Raw genomic sequence first — 19,140 nt, 5'->3', positions numbered from 1 at the left:
TCACACGTCGATAAAATTGTCTGGTTGCCCAAGGATGTACCACGACGATTACAAAAATTTCAACCTTCGTCAACTTTGACTTGACCAAAATGGTCGAAAAACGCAATTGTAAGCTAAAACTCCTTACATTCTAGTAATATTCAATCATTTACCTTCATTTTTGCAACAAACTGGAAGTTCTAGCACAATATTTCGATTTATGGTGAATTTTGAAAAATCCTTTTTCCTACGTCCGGGGTAACTCGGCCTAAAATTTCAGAAATTCTTTCATTACTTGTTGCAATTTTTGCACCTGCTTTTTATATTAGTCAATTGTAAAGTTCTTATATATGAAAATGTGTGCAATTTCATGTAAAATATTAACAAAATACAACCCATGGTTGTAGCTTTATCAGTTTGGAAATATTTTCATATAAATTCGATAACTGCCAAAATGCAACCTTCAGTCAACTTTGACCCAACCGAATGGTAAAAAAACGCAATTGTAAGCTAAAAACTCTTACATTTGTAGTAATATTCAATCATTTACCTTCATTTTGCAACCAATTGGAAGTTCTAGCACAATATTTCGATTTATGATGAATTTTGAAAAAACCTTTTCTCACATCCGCCAGAAATTCTTTCTTCACGTTGTCGAATGTTTGCAACTGCTTTATATTAAGGTCGTTACATAAATTTATATATGGAAATGTGCGCAATTTCATGTAGAATACAACAGAAAATAAACTCATGGTTGTAGCTTTTATCAGTTTGAAATATTTCATAAATCACGATAACTGCCAAAATTTCAACCTTTCAATAATCCTTAACTCGACCAAAATGGTAAAAACACAATTATAAGCTAAAACTCTACATTCTAGCAATATTCAATCATGTACCTTTCATTTTGCAAACAAACTGGTCGCTAGCACAATATTCCTTCTTGATTTCCAGCGAATTTATAAAAAAACTTTTTCCACGCGTCTGCGCATGTAACTCGCCAACATCTCAGAAATTCTTTTGTCACGCTTGTCGAATGTTTGCATCGTTTTACATTAGTCGTTACATAAACTTTTATATATGAAAATGTGCGCAATTTCAAGTAGAATACAAATATAGAAAAATAATTCATGGTTGTAGCTTTATCAGTTTTGGAAATATTTTCACAAAATCATTTATAACTGCCAAAATTTCAACCTTCGTCAACTTTAACTCCACCCCAAATGGTTAAAACGTAAATTGTAAGCAAAATCTTATTCTAGTAATATTCAATCATTTACCTTTATTTTGCAATAAATTGAAGTCTCTGAAATATTTCTTGATTTATGGTGAATTTTTGAAAAACATTTTTCCTTACGTCCGTCGTAACTCGCTGAACACCAGAAATTCTTTTGTCACGTTTGTCGAATGTTTGCACCATTTTATATTAGTCGTTACATAAACTTTTATATATGATAATGTGCACTCATGTACAATTCAACAGAAAATAACTCATGGTTGTAGCTTTATCAGTTTTGAAATATTTTCATAAAATTACGATAAATAGAAAATTAATCTGGACTGGTCACTTTTTAGCTTCGACTAAATGGTCGAAACTGCAATTGTAAGCTAAAACACTTACAGTCTAGTAATATTCAATCAATTAGCTTCTTTTTTCAACAAACGGGAAGTCTTGCACAATATTTCGATTTATGGAATTTTGAAAAAACATTTTTTACGCTCCGCATCGCATGGATTCATGCATCATATTGTGATAATATTTTCTGTGTTGCTTTTTGATCATTTTACAATTTGTTATATACCAAAATCATCGCAATTTAGTACAATACAAAGAAAAAATAAGTCGTTAGCTTTAACCGCTTTGCTCACAGCGATTTGTATAAAATTATATATGAAAATTTTTTTCACGCTGTCATATATTTCAATATTTATATATGATAATGATATTTTTTTCATTTCATGGTTGCACCTAAAACTTCAGGCAATGACAAAAAGGAGCCAAAATGAACTCTAATCTTAAAACTAAACGTGCTGTGATTTTTGAAAAAACTTTTTTTCCGCTGGCGCTTAACTCCAACGCCGATGGCATACGAGACGCTTTGTAAATAGAGGTCGTATGCTTAAGGGTTAACCTAAGAATCTCTCACTAAATGAATACCACCTCAGCTAAATGAACGATCCTACAAATAGACTTCGCTACAAAGTGGACTAAGAGAATAACCTAAGAAACTCCGCACTAAGCGAATACCACCTCACAGCTAAATGAACGCACTCTAGATAATAGACTTCACGTTAAGCACACGGACCAATAGAATAACCTCCAACCTCCGCACAGACTAAGTCTAAAAACCACCAGCTAAAATGAACGCACTTGACAGTAGACTTTCGCTTGCTACACGCTATGAGGCGAATCGAAAGTCTTTTAAGTAAAGGAAGTAAACACTGAGACGGACTTCAAGTAGCTGCTCCAGAATAGAAGCTGGCACTAACACCCCTTAGAAAGGAAGATTAGTGACATTCTCCATATACAAAGCGTCGGGGAAATACAGAGCTAAAGACGACGTAGAACAACCCTGAGAAGTCTGGGAAATCACCTCCCTCAGAAAGTAACTAATCGCATTCTTTGACAGAGGACAGGAAGGATTACGCGGAGAGACAAGAAGTGTATGAGGAAGTGGATGGAGTTTCTCAACCTTTGATAAATAAGACTTTAATGCTCGTACCAGATGTAAAGATATCTCCGCTGGATCGCTGGTAACGAACACTTGCAGATAAAGAACTTTAAACGAACCAGGCAGAGTTTTAACCTCCGAATGTCTTCGCCAAAAATTTCGGAAGACAGACCAATAAACATCATTTCTCACATAGGAACCCAACCTAGAAACTGCCTGAAGCTTGCCCAACCCTCTAGCTGAAGCTAAAGCCGCATTTAAAAGCAAACTTAGTCAGTGTTTTTAACGCTATAGCTTCAATGGGTTCAAAAGGCAGGGAATGTATGAAAATATTGAATTACTTCCAACAAGTCCCACAGAGGGCCTAAGTCGGCAAGACAGGATGTTGGAATCTAAAAGAACATAATAAATCATCGATTATCTACTACTAGAGATTTCAGAAGATGGAAACGAATTGTACCGCTTAATCGCTGAATGGCAGTCAGCAATAGCCATACGAAAGACCCTTAACTTTCCGAAGGAATAAAAGAAAACTATTTTGGCTATGGAAGGTCTAGAGATGGAATGACCTTCCTTTCGATTACCAACTTACACTTGTCTAGCTGAACCTGGTGGGGTGTTTACGGTTGGCTTTCTAAAAGAAAGTTGCCCAGCTATAGCTTTAGGGAGTCTGGGACTGCCTAGTGGCTCTCTCTACAGTCGCCCTGCAACTAGGTACAGCATGCGAGGTTTGGCTGACAATGGTGAGAATGCGTCATCTGGAGCAGAACTTACATGGGTAGAGACATTGAACTTCCAGACGAGCTCTAGGAGTTCTGGAAACCAAGCGCATTAGTGGGCAAGCAGGGAGCTATTAGAGTCACAGATGTCTTGACACTCTCCTGCAAATTTCCTTAATACTTGATGAATGAGACCGATGGAGGGAAAGCATACCCCTGCATGTGATTCCAATTTGTAATGTCACATCAGTGCTCATCGACATGGGGGGACCACCACTGGTGAGAAATAAACCAGAAGGCAATGGTTTAATCACATCACAATAAGTCCACAGTTGCTGCCACTGAAAGAACCTGACTATATTACTTCCAGAGCCAAAGTCCACTCTCCCAAATACCTGTTGGGAAAGTGACTTAGCGTAATCGCCAGTACATTGAGACTCCCCAATATAAATTTGGGAAGAAGAGACACTTTTCAAGCTCTTCTACACCTCCTCAGGACTCTCTCTGTGCTATAGTATTTTCTGTTGAGCCTCCCCACACTGAGTGGGCTTCCCTTTACAGCCTTGGATTTTCCGAACATTTATTGACTCTTTTGTGTCCCGAATTTCAGAGGCCCTAGGCCTGGGTTTCCTCCAAAGAAACACCCCAACCTTGATCTGAGGCATCTGTGTACAGATGAATGTCGGAAGAGGGGAGTTGATAGACCTTCCTGGTGTCGATGCACATCTTCTGACCACCACAGACGATTTCCAACAGACAAGAATCGCTTCCCAACCATAACTGCTGCAAGCTCGGAAGTTCCAGCGATTCTGAGGGGCACCTGAAAAAGAAAGCACCCAGAGACGAGACCCTGAATTAAAAGTGAGAGAGACATTCTCCCAAGAGGCTTCTCTTCCAAGCTGATATCAGCCGCTCTCAGCTGGACAGGCACCTTCTACGTGCTGAAGGACCGACTGATCCTCTCCAGGGTTGGGAAACCAAAGGAAGAGAGAGAATCCTCCCACCTGAACAGGTTGGTAATTCCATACGACCCTCACCTACTAGCTCCCTCTAGAGAGGAGGCAAGGATCAACCAATTGTCAAAATACCTCAACACTCTCCTACCCGACGATGCATAATTGTCACACGGAGACATGAGTTAGAAACAACCATGTTCGCTATACTGGCTACATCATCATCCTGAACAAAGAATTTAGCTAAGGCTGAGGTGTTCTAAGCAATCCTCTTATGAATGTCTGATACTGAGGGGGGGAAGATGACCAAGACAGAAATGACTTTTCTGCTCCAAACAGTCGAGACGTGCCAAAGCATTCCGCCTGGTTAGCCAGACCCTTCGAGATAAATTTATTAGGCTGCAAACAGCCATGGATCCTGACAACATAGCCATGGGTCTTTAGAACCCCATTACAGTAAACCTGATAGCATCCAGAGAGAGTGTGCAAGAGCCTCAGTCTGATTGCACAAACACATCCTCCCAAACCCCCTGCTTCCCCTAAGAAAGTCTCACGAGTCGAGACGATGCCGAGGTTTTGACATGATTGCTCAACGGATTTGTTAAATGGCAACCTGATACCCGTCGCATGCACTCGAACCGCGAAATTGTCTTCACGCTAACAGAGAAGAGAAGAGTCCTGGTCTATTAGCCACTAACGGAACGCCAAACCACCGGGTCCCCTCCCCAAAGCCTGTCTAACCTGGATCGAACCAAACCAGCCAACGCTAAAAATAGGCAGGAGCTGGCTTAGTGTCATAAAAGTCTCAAAAAAAAAAGATTGAATTGACGAAATCGGGAGGTCCAGAGCTCTTTTCTTGAGGGTAATGAAGAAGTAACATACCAAGCATGCGCCCAGAATCGCTACTGCTAGGTGAGATGATTCTTAAGTCCGCCAGAATCTTCCTGCACCTCCGATAAGAATCCTGTTCAAGAATGTCTGAACGGTCTAAGACCAACAACAAAGGAGAACTGAACGAAGCCGGACAATCTACGAAGAGTCTGCAAGCAGACCACCCTAACCAAAATGCTGAGCCCCACACCTAATCGGGTACCCGAGCTGAATTCGCATAGTTGAACTACCGGGAAGAAGAGAAGGCTGATCCGAGAAAAACCTGGAGCCGATTCCCCATTTATTATTACCAAGGGGAAGACGAGTGAGAGTAGCCAAACCTACACTTGCTAAACCCTGGGGGAGGATGTGCAAATGAAACCGTTTGTGGAGGGGCGGAAGAAGATGAAGGAGGGAGAATGAAAGAGGTAGAAGCTACCCTCGGAGTTACCGCCACGGAAAATGCAGGCAATGAAAGCCGCGGACCGCTTGAAGAAGGTACCGCAAGTCATGCCCAAAACTGCAGAGCGCAAACCCGGACTGGAAGTGACAGGCAAACCTGTGAAAAACCTGATACTACTGGAACAGCCGCTAGAAACGGAAGCAAGGGGTTGCGCATACCCGAAGGGATGGAACATGAAACGCCTGCGGCCAAATTCTGCCAAAACTGCATTTTCACCTGTCCGGAAGCTCCTCCTACCGGAGAAGACTGTACTGTGGAAGGAAAGGCGGGAAGCAGAGGAATAGCCGACGCATAAAAAAGTTACCTGAGAGGAGGAAAGCCGAAGTCGAAGAAGGAGGGAAAACGGAAGATGCGCAAGCCGCAGGAAAGACTGGAGCAGAAGAAGAAGAGGCCGAAGAGGAGACTGGAAAAAAAAGGAGCAGCAGAGAATGTGGGAGCAGGAGATGAAGTGACAGATAACCCGACTGTACTGAGGAAGGAAAGGCGGAAGACAGAGAGATAGCGGACACTTAAAAAAGGTTACCTGAGAGGAGGAAAGGCCAAGAGTCAAAGAAGGAGGGAAAACGGAAGATGAGGAAGCCGCAAGATAACCCAGAAGAAAACTTAGAACTACAGGACAGAAGGTACACCGAATCTGCGCCCCCCTCGATAATCCTTTAACACATCCGACATGAATTCTGGACACTACTGTGTCACATACTCTCTAATGTTACAGAAGCATCAAAAAAATAACCTCTCACCACAGGTCTGTACCCGTTGAAAGACCCAGCAAATCCGCCTTATGTTCCGCCACATCCAATTGCAGGTCCTGCAAACTACTTTTAGAAGCCGAAAGGACACACCAGAATCCACCTTACTATATGGAGGAGTAGAAAAACACAGAGAAGGGGGAAACTACAGTAGAGGATTCAGAAACAGTCGGAAGTGAGTTAGGAGCTAGAGCAGAAGGATTCTGCACCACCGGAACTGAAACATTGACTTCAGACTTAGCCAGACTGAAAAGAAGAGATGAAGGTGAAACTCTTGCCAGAGCACAAAAACCACTTGAACCTGAAACCAGAACCCATCCAGGAGAACGACTCAGCACCCTTATTACCTTCTCCTTACTACCTAAACCCAGACCTATCCTCCTTTATTACACCTAGATCTTAATCCTGACTAACATTATCAACATTAAATTTATCAATACTACAAGGGGGTTGAGGGGGGGGATCCTTCACTGCATGCTCCGCGCCAAGGGGGCCGGCAGGCCCTACCCACTCGGAGGCTTGCAGTTCTGCCATTACCCTCAGCAACTGTTAGGGCTGGTTCTGGAACAGGCAGGGGAGCTGAAAAGGAAGAAGGATTAGACATCCTAACACTACTACTACCCCTATCCGAGAAATGTTGAAGAAGACTAGCTATTAAATTTTCCATACTACTTGCAATCTGTTTGACTACCTCTGAACTCACTAAATCCATCAACTGATCTGTAGCAGAAGCCTGAGACACTTGAGGCAACAAAAATCTGACCAACGTTTGCCACCTTTACTAGCCAAAGACTTCAGATGACAAATGTAATCCTCCATCTCTTGTGCCTTCCAATCGGAACATTCATTGCAATGTGTCTGTACATCACACTTAACCTTCCTACATACCTGACAGCATATCTATAGTGTCTCAATGTACTCATCCGTCTCTGGCAGGAAGAAGAAGTGATGAGCTCCAGCATCCACAGTCGTAGGGGCAGTTGAGGTCGACGTCGAAGCCGAAGGCGCAGTAGTAGAAGGTGAAAGAGTCCATGATGATCAATCAAGACCGGAAACCAGCAAGTCCAATTCCAAAAGACATTCCACATCGAAGATATCCAGAAAATCCAGGAGAAAAAACCAGTAAATAAAATCCAGGTCTTCACCAGAAGTCCAAAATACAAAGAGAAGTCGGGCAATAGCATTAAAACCTCACACTACAGAAGGAAACAACCCTCTAGCAGCGTGAACAAAAAGCAATTGACGAAAGTGAGAGTGACAGCCAACACACTTTTGTCAGCGTTGCCAACCATTTGTTATGGTAGCTCAAGTGACAAGACTTTACCTGCAGCGTTGGTAATGCTGGCTGTTAAAGTTCCCAATAGCAGGATTGGTAATTGGGAGTTGTTCGGGCTAGTGGGATTAAGGGCGAGTTCAGGTGTTCAGGAAGTGTATTGCAATATGATATTTTAAACAAACAACTATCATTGCCCAATCTTTTGTGAAACTTTGAAGAGATGGGCGAGGGCAAAGCTGTCAAATATGTCAATCGTTGTCCACAGCATGTCACAGGATTTCTACCTACTATCTGTCTTTTTCCTTCACAAATCATGAATTTCCATCTTTTGATATCTAACGTAAGAATAACTTCTCTCTCTCTCTCTCTCTCATGTTATTCTCTCTGTCTCCGTAATAATTAAAAAATAATTTAACTTGTTATTTCAAGTAAGGACAACTCTCTCTCTCTCTGATGTTATTCCCCCTGTCTCTGTAATAACTGATAAATAATTTCACTCTCTTAAGTAAGGACAACCCTTATCTCTCTCTCTCTCTCTTTCGTAGTTAGCGCTCACACATTTGTACAACTTATTATTTCTCTGTATGTCTATTTGTACAGTACAGAGTTTAAATTGATCTAATTTTACCTGTACCATCCACGAACTGTAAATGCGCTAGTGTGGCAAATACGTTCTAAAGCACAAAGACATAATAACAATGGGAGTCCAAATAAAAAAACACTGTTTGCTCATGAAAAAGCATTTCACAACAAAGAGAAAGAGATGTAGAATAAAGAAGTTATAAAACAAGAGATTGAGAAGACTTCTAAAGTCAGATCGATCAGAATGGGGGGAGAGAGAGAAATTCTCTTCCAACTCTCCATTTTTATGTCAACCATTTATTTCTTTTATTATGGTGTATGTATTGTTAACTTTTAAATGAAATTACAGTAACTTTAATTTCATTTGAAATTTAGCTTAATAATTTGGGAGCATGATTAGGGTCATATTTAGGGTTTAAACTCCAGAAATAAGCTTTTATTAGCATTTTTAGAGATAATGCCAAACTTAGGCGAAAATTCGCCTTGCGTGAGGGGTTCTGGAACCTAACCTCGTGTAAGTTTAGGATATGACTGTACTGTACTGAGAGAGAGAGAGAGAGAGAGAGAGAGAGAGAGAGAGAGAGAGAGAGAGAGAGAGAGAGAGAGAGAGAGAGAGAGAGAGAGAGAGAGAGAGAATGGCACAAGAATTTGTTAATAAATTTATGGGAGATGGTGAGGACTAACCACAAAATGACATAAACCAAGAACTTACTGTAGTAAATCATTTTTTTATCATAAATGTATTTGTACATAATCACGAAAATACTAACATGATATAACAAACCTAGCATTCTCTTTGGAGGTATGTGTCTGGTCATTCTAAACTACCCACGTATTTTAGATGCTCTATACAATACTAGTACAGTACTATCCTAAAATAAGTACCTGTACAGTAAATATCATTTCAGAATCATCTTACAAAAAGTTACGTATACCTTAGTTTAACCAGACCACTGAGCTGATTAACAGCTCTCCTAGGGCTGGCCAGAAGAATTAGATTTATTTTACGTGGCTAAGAACCAACTGGTTACCTAGCAACGGGAACTACAGCTTATTGTGGAATCCTAACCACATTACAACGAGAAATTAATTTCTATCACCAGAAATAAATTTCTCTAATTCTTCATTGGCTGGTCGGAGAACCGAACACGGGCCTAGTAGAGTGCTAGCCGAGAACGATACCAACCTGTCTGAGGAACTTGAATCATCTTACAACACAGGAAAATACCAATATATGTAAAATGTACGCCCAGTGCATTACAGTGTGCACAAAACAATGCGCGAAGTTACACAGGTCAAAGAAAACATTCGTATTTGAATGATAAGGAATACTTAAGAGTAACAGTTATAGGCTGGTACACTTAATTTTGCAACATGACTTTGAAATGATATTAGGGTGCTCTGGGATGATACTTTGAGGTATATTTTGTTAGAACTGTCAAGTTTAGCAATGAACTGTTAAAACAGGCAGTTATAAGCATTTTAGGGGTGTATATAGCCTACTTAAGAGTAACAGTAGTAGGAGAGTACTGTAATATAAGGTTACTTTGGGTGTTTTTGGGGTGTATGTACTTTTGTTTGAAATTATATCAAATTGCTTTAGTATGATAATTTAAGGTACATTTTTGTTTGAACCATCAAATTAAGCAGTGAAATGTTAAAATAGGTAGTTGTACATGTTTTAGTTTAAGGAGTACAAGGTATTTGGCAGTTATGAACCAGTTATAAGCATTTTTAGAGGGGATTTTTGCATTTCCACGGTAGGTTCTGGAATTTATCCCCACGTAAAAATGGGGGAGCACTGTATTCTAAACTGTCAAGAGCTGTAGGATGTTTACACATCCACTTCCTGACATCAAATGTTTCTTAGAATGGCCCCTAAATCTGCCTCCACGACAACTGAGGACAGTGTAAAGGTTCTTGAGGACTATACGCCTACCCATTATGTTCTCAAAAGAGATAGAAAAATTGTTTATCTATGTCTCTGTTGGAAAAAGTCTCCAACAAGAGATAGCTGATCTTCATCCCCAGATAAACAACTACTGGGTCAGAAAAGCATAGATAGTCAACCTTGAACAAAAATCCCACTCCTAAGGCTAGACATAAAACAATTCTCATCATAATACACAATTTGGTAAGAAATGAACAAGTCGTCCAAATATGAGAGAACTATAGTACTCTGATACCACGCGGATGAATCCTTACTGCTAAGACTTCAACTAAAAGGAGGATACTTTACTCCAACTGAAGGAGTACCAGGAAGTGGAAGTGTGTGTCCTACATGTCGACAGAACTCAACCTTTGCCCTTCCCAAGGACTGCCAGGATCAAACTGAATGACTCACCCAAAAAGGGAGTAATATGAATAAACTTGTTGAGACAGGAAACACACATGGCTTGATGGCCTCGTTGCATAAAAACTGTCCAATCTACCCCTCCAAACTCTGAACTTTTCTGTGTGAAGAGCGTGGAGAGAAGGATATCAGAGAGTTGATAAGGGTAAAATATAACAAAAGTATGAAGTATCCCTACCTGAGAACCATCACTACCAAATGTTCTACCTGATACTCTGCTAGACACTTCTGAAAATCTGCACACACCCTTTTGAGGATCCCCATAGCCTCTGAGCAGGGGGTTCAAAACTTCAGTTAGGGTTACTCGTACATGCGGAAAACTTTTCCAATTAGAATGAGAGCCAAACTCTCCTGAAGCAGAGCTTGAAAGTAAATTGGGAAATGCTACATGGAACTTTTGCACAAAAAAGGTTGTAGGGGCAAGACCGTAGAGGGAAGACTTCAAAGGTAGTGCTAAGAATTTCTAATCTCCTGATTTGAGACATCTTAGGTGATGGCCTTAAAACACTTAGGGGTTAAGTAGACAATGATGGGCCACTGTCAATAATAGCTACTAATGGTTGAGCAGGGCTACCTTATACTGTACTGTAGTATGATTTTACACAACTGTTTCTATCATTCACAACTGAGTTGTAAAAGGAATAAGACATTCCTCTCATAGCCTCGGAATTAGGTCTACAAGGAAAGGTAACAACTCTGACACATCATACAGAAACTCTGCCTCTTCAGGACTAATATATATAATTATCTTATATGTATCTACATGTATATAATTATCTATATGTATCTACATGTATATATATATATATATATATATATATATATATATATATATATATATATATATATATATATATATATATATATATATATATATAACCAATATATATATATAATATAATATATATATATATACTAATCAATAATATATACATAAAATAACCTAATCACATATATGTACTACACTTGCAGTAATTGAGCTGTAGTGCTAAAATGAAAAACCATAATCAAAGGAACTTTCACCTCACAATTAAGCAAATTACCTTACCTAAGAGGAGACTTCACTTCCTTGGTCCAAGAACTTGAAACTTGCAAGCTGACCTCAGGAAGGTGATAAAACGTATGTCGTATCCAAGTCCTAACCCAGCTCTAAGCAGTTTCAAAACTGGAAAAGATGCAGTAGCATCCAAGAACTAGCATAAAGGAGGTGGAGTCCAGAATTGGTCCATTGCGCAGGGAGACTGCTGCTTCAGCGTCCACTGATCTGTAGATTCGGGACAACACCTCATCCTGTCTCTTCAGTACCAGAACACTTTCAAGATCACCTCAGTAGAACAGATTAAGCCAGTAACATGCTGGCACATCGCCTAGTTTGGTTGGTTTCTGAGAGCTCACTCTACAAACACAGTTGAGTAAAAAAACATTGCTTGTGTCAGGAGCAAAGCTGTAAAGCACTAAACAGTTGCCTAGTTTCTCTTTCGACTTTTCATCCATTTCCCAAAGGCCCTACTTCTGAGAACATACATTACCATAATCAGAGTTAACTTCTTACTCATTTTAACAGGAGCCAGGGTAGAAGTAAACTAAAGAGCCCTGGTTAACGAATTCATGTGGCAAAAGAAGTGACTATGGAACAAAGTGAGTTATGCACCACTTAAATACTAAAAGAGAATCAACCAAAACATGGCTGAAACTCCTAAAGCCCAAACAGAGGAGCTGCAGTGAAAGAGGTGACATACTGTACGCCTGAACATCAGCAAAAACATCAAGGAATGCCAGAAGAAAGTATAACAGATGTAGTGAACAGGTATTTGGGTGGAGAAGGGAGAGGATTCCATATGACGTCTTTAAGTAACCTTGACGACAGACAGGCCATCTGCATGGATGGGGAACCTAGAGGCCTCTTGCATGATGTCACCATGTAACCTTGACAACAGTGGTCATCTGCACAGAAGGGAAAGGTAAGTTTCTGCATGGTGCCATCACGTAACCAAGACAACAGTTGAAGAGTCTGCATACCACTTAAGAGGTGATTACCGAGAAGTGAGAGCTATGCTATCACCAGGCTAACTCCTCTATATAAGCAGGCAGCAGAAGAAGAGCCGCTACAACGAAAAGGAATTATTGTCATAAGGTGACGAATATGAGGTGATAAGAGGGGAGGAAGGTTATCGTCCAGTTAGGGACAGTACTGGGGGTAAAAGATAACAGAAGAACAGACACATGGTTCAGAACTAATGAAGGCAAGTCAATATGTCTGAATCCCTAACTCTACCGGTTCACATACTACATCACAATCACTCTCTCCATAAAGGATGTTATGTGAACTAGCCAGTGCTGCCAACTTAGCAGAAAAAACCACTGGCTAGTGCTGCCAACTTAGCAGAAAAAACCACTAAGTTTAGCGGATTCAGGCTGTCACAGTTAGCAACACTGGAGCCAGAAAATGCCAGTACCAAACAACTCACCTGGAGAGTTGCTTGGCGCCGATCTTGGACCGGAAAACAATTGAGAGAGGTGTCGAAGGGCACAGACCTTGGTCCCGAGACACACCTTGGTTCCCTGTCAGAAGAGAAAAAACCGGCGAGGGCAGTCCAGAGGACAGGATACAGACAGATGCCAAGGCTTTGACACTTTCTCACTTGGGGAAACCGGAAAAGGTCAAACACTGTGGGGGGGATTTTGGCCCTAATATATTCAATCAAAATTCTAACTAATAAAAGAATTTATCAGTTGCTTATTATTCTCCTGAACCATAAAGTGAGCAAAAGAAGGTGGAGCAGGAGGGAAAGAGGAATTAACCCAGGCTATCAAGTAGTCTAATGAAGTATAGAAGCAACACCACAAGACAAAAGGAAAAGACTGAGTAGGCTTCTGGTGTACCCTAACTAATTGTCTACATAAACTACTGTATTGGCCTGTAATGTCTTCTGATACCTCACAAAATTTTCATTCTCTCATCAAATCACTCATTAATCTACACATCAAGAAAACCACACTCGTGCCTCAGCAGTTAGGCTAACATACGGTACGTGGTCATCCTGCAAAATCGAAACATTTGGTTTCCTCAAACTCTTTCCTATACGGCCTAATGCTTACATCTCTGCTCGTTGTAGACGACATAATGCAAAATCAGAAAACAAGCACAATACCGTATAGGAAAATTAGTCAGAAATCATCAAAATATTGCTAACACCAATTCACCATCTGTGTACGAGCACGGCATGAAGAAATCTGACCTGAACGTAAACATTCCAGCACCATCTGGTGGGAACAGGTGATTACAGACAGTCCTGGTGGGTTAGCCAATCATATTTTTTTTAAATGCCGATCGCACCTAATTACGTGAAGATAAAGCTAACTTTAACAGTAGGTAAGATGAATTCCAAATAAAAAATTCTTAAAAAATTATTATGGTACAGTACCTCAGTGTTTATTATCCATTATTTCAATCTCTTACACAGCAGATTGAACCAGTGCAAAAAATGGAATCCAAAATTGTAGAAACCCATAGCGTTGCCTCTTTCACGTGCTGTTAATGGCTGTGTATAAGTGTGAATGTGACAAGTTTTGAGTCTCAAAATTTACTGCTGCAGCTACAAACAATTACACAACATTCAAGGATTTGAAAAGTAGGTGATGAATGAATAACATTGGCTTGACTTAAGCAGTTGCAAAATTTTTGGAACAATATTAACCATTCACATTATACACAGAAATCTTAAAAACATAATGCCCATTACCAATGGGCTTGTACAGTGTAATTTATTTTTCTTTTTTATTAGGCAGAAATGTTCTCCTGTTAAATCTTAAAGAAGAAAAAGAAACAAAATCATGCATTTCACTTAGCCAATATTGTTAATAGCTTCAGAATGTTCAAGCAATACAGTAACCTGGAAAACATGAGTACAGTATTCAGTATTACAGTACAGTAGTTATAAGTAAGACAATACATATATGGTAAATTACTAATCAATCAAAAACAAAAGTTTATTTTCTTATATCAAGCAAAATATAAATATAAAAATTCTGACTTCAAAAAACTGCCTGCTCAGGAATTTTAGGCCAGATAAACTTGTCAGAAAAAATAAATAAACATATTTAAAAACAATGAGAAACTGCATGCATAATACTTCACAAATGAGTACCGTATCGTAAAATCACAAAAGCACGATTTTAATTTGACACCAGTTAAATTCTTTAATAAATCACTGTAGGAAGGCTTTCAACTTGCAATGCAGATGTATGACCAAATCTTCTGAATGCTGTCTTCAAGCTGGGAACTGAAAAGAAAGAGGATTTAATGAGCACTGATAATTTTAACCAGACCCAGGGTAAAATTCTCAACAATAAGGTTGACCTAAAGTAATTTTAAAAATCATGTTTACAAAACTTAAAAACTGAGATAAAAACTGGATTAACTCAGCATGGTGATAATCCCAACAAGTACTTCTTCAAAGGATTCCATCAAAGACTTGCTATTTTGCTGTTTGGTGAAATCTGGGCAGTAATGTTGCAGATAATTCAACAAATATCCACAAACCAAATGAAAGACTGATTCAAACTGGACGAAATGCTATACTTAGAGTACATTTACCCTGTTTTAAATTCACAATTTCAATAAGTTTGCCATGCATCAAATTCTAAAGATAATTTTTCATTTTACTTAGATATAAAACCAGAGCTTTTATATAATGGAAATGGTCATTAAAGCTTGGTAACACAGTAGTTAATTGGTAGTAAGCTGGTGAGGGATGGGGCACTGCCTACTCACCACCAACCTGTCAGTTATCTGTCACTTTTTTCTTTGGCAAAAAAAGGACTAAGTAGTGTTGGTTACGATAAGATTATGATAATTGAGTCTGGTTTGCATATCTAAGAAAAATATAAAATTTTAAAAGTAATTTGTATTTTCTCCTAGGAATATAACCTAGCATCTTAAGTAGGAATATTCCTCAGCATGAGCTGGAAATGGTCGTTGTAGCTCTCAAGTGGGTAACTGGCTGTAGATGGGTGAGTAGGGAAGCCTTATTTGCCTACTGTAAACCTGTACTGTTTCTTCAGCATCGACGACTATATGGGGTGGCTGAGGGATTATTATGAATGGTTCTGGTTTGTACACCAAGGGAAAATACAAATTTTTACATTTTTTTATTTGTTCATCAAGGTATACAAACCATCAGATTTTATTTACAATGTGCTCCTTAGGTGGGAGGAAAGTGTTACAACTGACCAGCAAATTGAATTGCTACCTGGAAATATGTTCTCATTCATGAGAATGAGCAGAGGACCAATAACTCCTGTAAACTCTTATATAACTTGGCATATGGATGTAAGGTTGATAGGGCTCTGAGCCAGAGTGAGATGTGTCTAGATTCTTGCTCTAAAAAATTTGGAGAACCATGTGGTCCCAAGACATACAGGGGAACGCAGGTTAGAAAGGCAGAAAACATTCAAGTCAATTACAGAATTAATGGTTCAAATGTTACTGAACAACAGCCCCGCCCCCACACTTTGTTAACTGAAGCCCCAAGATAGGATGCTCTACTGTGAAGCTTACCTATGTTGTGACCCATTTGAGCATATATTTGACCCGACTGCTCCCTGGCAGAGGAGGAGGAAAAAAGTGAGATGAACAGCTGGGCAACATCCCTAATGTAAAATAAGATAAAGGTAGCCCATCAATGCCAGCCACCTTCCTTATTACCTGGGAACCAAGAATTCCTCCAAAAATTTTGGGATAAGGTCCTGCCCTGGATGATTTTCCTCCTTGTGTGATGATCTGTACAATATCTTGATTGCTTCATGAAGTCAAAAAGAAAAGTGTGTTCTTGGACACCTATTTCTTACGTCTGTTGATATTAACAAAAAGAAGCTGACATTCTGGCCAAAGAGGTTGGGCACAAAAGCATCTCGTCCAAATTACAAGGGAGACTAGACTTGAATCTCTTTTCAGAGACTGACAAGTTCTGAGCTGTTGCAACAAACTCAGGAATGGACAAAAACAACCGGGATTCCCAACTTTCCAAGTGTCACACACGATACAAAGGCTGTGCAACTCACTTCACCAAGGCTAAAGCTATCAGAAAGGCAATTTTTAAAGTGAGATCTCAATCCAAGGCCTCACTTAAGGGCTAATATGGCACCTGAGTTAGGCTGCAGAAGATAAGAGTCACATCCCACTCCTGAGGCTGAAGCTCCTAGGGTGGGTCTTATGGCCTTGTTACTTCGAGAGCAACAGGTTCTTAACAAAACAAGCAATTGGGCTGTAATGGCTAACGAGAGGTGATAAACAAAGGAGGAAGGAGCAGAACAAAACCAAAAAGTGACCTTAAACTGATTTATTTACAGTAAAAGTTATATACATAATGTACAGGTGAGTCAAGGTTCAAACTATAAAATCCAGATTTATACAAAAATGAGTCAGTTACCAAAAATTACATTGCTAAAAATGGTTCTGAAGGAAAATTTAACATTATCCAAAATGCATCAATATCAAAATTGAATAGTTACATTCAAAATGAGGCCACAGCAAAACTCAACACTTATAAAAAAAAATGAATCTTCAAAATTACACGCTTAGTCAAAAATGAGTCAGCTTCAAAAATACAGTTATAACAAGTTAGCAGCAAAATTAAATACATCAATAAACAGGCAGCATAAATATAAAAAAACAAGCATAAACATACAATACCAATAATGACAAAAACTGTAAAATAACGATCATAACAAATACAAAATCAGGCAGCATAAAGAAATGGTACTGACATCCTCCTCCAATATCAGACGACCACGACAGAGCTGAAACGACAACCATCTCGTCCTTAAAAACAGCACTGACGTCCTCCTCCAATACCGGGTGCTCACGACAGAGCTGGAACAACAAACATCACGTCCATCGGTATTCTCCGCTGCTCTGCTGCCGAGACTCTGACTCTCAGGTATGAATACCTGCTGTTGCTACCCCAACTGCTGACTCAGTGCTGCCCTCAACCTGGCTCGTTGCTGCTACGAACCTGACTGGTGAAGTCTGACACCATCCACCATATGTCAACTCGCCAGCAAGAAAAACAAACACAAACAAAGGAGGCAACAACCCACCAAGGGAACAATCAGCAAACCATTGTTCCCAACACCTTCCCTACCAAACAGAAAAAAAAAAATTTTATCAAATTGTTTTTTTCCTTTACACTCAAAATACTCTCCCCTGACGCTGCCACACCCCCGCCAGCCAAAAGAGAACCAATCCTGGCAAGGTCACCAATCTTATGGCCTTGTTACTTCGAGATCAACAGGTTCTTAACAAAACAAGCAATTGGGCTGTAATGGCTAACAAGAGGTGACAAACAGAGGAAGGAGCAGAACAAAACCAAAAAGTGACCTTAAACTAATTTATTTACAGTAAAAGTTGTATACATAATGTACAGGTGAGTCAAGGTTCAAACTATGAAATCCAGATTTATACAAAAATGAGTCAGGTACCAAAAATTACATTGCTAAAAATGGTTCTGAAGGAAAATTTAACATCATCCAAAATGCATCAATATCAAAATTGAATAGTTACATTCAAAATGAGGGCGCAGCAAAACTCGACACTTATAAAAAAATGAATCATCAAAATTACACACTTAGTACAAGTTAGCAGCAAAATTAAATACATCAATAAACAGGCAGCATAAATATAAAAAAAATCAAGCAGCACAAAACATAATACTAATAATGAAAACAATTGTAAAATAATGATCATAACAAATACAAAATCAGGCAGCATAAAGAAACGATACCGACGTCCTCCTCCAATACCAGATGACCACGACAGAGTTGAAACGACAACCATCTCGTCCTTAAAACAGCACTGACGTCCTCCTCCAATACCGGGTGCTCACAACAGAGTTGAAACAACGACCATCATGTCCATCGGCACACTCTGCCGCTCTGCTGCCGAGACTCTGACTCTCAGGTACGAATACCTGCTGCTGCTACCCCAACTGCTGACTCGCTGCTGCCCTCAACCTGGCTCGCTGCTGCTACGAACCTGACTGGTGAAGCCTGACACCATCCACCATACGTCAACTCGCCAGCAAGGAAAACAAACACAAACAAAGGAGGCAACAACCCACCAAACGGAACAATTGGCAAATGATTGTTCCTAACCGTGGGCAAGACTGTTTGAAGCATGGATTGAGAGACCAGTGTTCCTCAGTCAGAAGACTTGGTTCAAATTAGGGCAATAGCCTTTCACACAAGAAACTGATAGAAGCTTTTCTAAACAAAGTTGCACAAAGAGGTCATAACAGAGAGATCTCTGAGGACCTCTGGAAGCAACCAGACATCTGTGTAGTCCTGCAAGAAAAGCCTCTCTCCTGCATGAACTGCTGGATACTCCAAGCGTGGAGGTTGGTGGCCTGCACCAACGGGGGGTACCTCAGCATGTGTAGCTGACAGACAAGAGTAGGCCACGGGAGAAGCTCTCTGAACTCAACCTGAAAAACTAGAAGACTGGGATACCACTTGACAAGGAGCC

General features: G+C 39.9%; 1 protein-coding gene across 2 annotated transcripts in view; it reads right to left on the bottom strand.

The window, feature by feature from the left end:
• The window catches only part of LOC136836750 (zinc finger protein 658B-like), a 33,549-nt gene that overhangs the window by 9,846 nt on the left and 4,563 nt on the right, over positions 1 to 19,140 (bottom strand). For both annotated transcript variants that reach the window (XM_067101299.1, XM_067101298.1), the window contains exon 2: positions 14,765 to 14,899. The gene's annotated coding sequence lies outside the window, so the exon portion shown is untranslated. The remainder of the gene's footprint in view (positions 1 to 14,764; positions 14,900 to 19,140) is intronic.

Source organism: Macrobrachium rosenbergii, chromosome 56 (genome assembly GCF_040412425.1).
Source record: "Macrobrachium rosenbergii isolate ZJJX-2024 chromosome 56, ASM4041242v1, whole genome shotgun sequence".
Classification (NCBI taxonomy): Eukaryota; Metazoa; Arthropoda; class Malacostraca; order Decapoda; family Palaemonidae; genus Macrobrachium; species Macrobrachium rosenbergii.
Note: the sequence above shows the minus strand (reverse complement) of the source record. Positions and strands in the feature narration are given on the sequence as shown.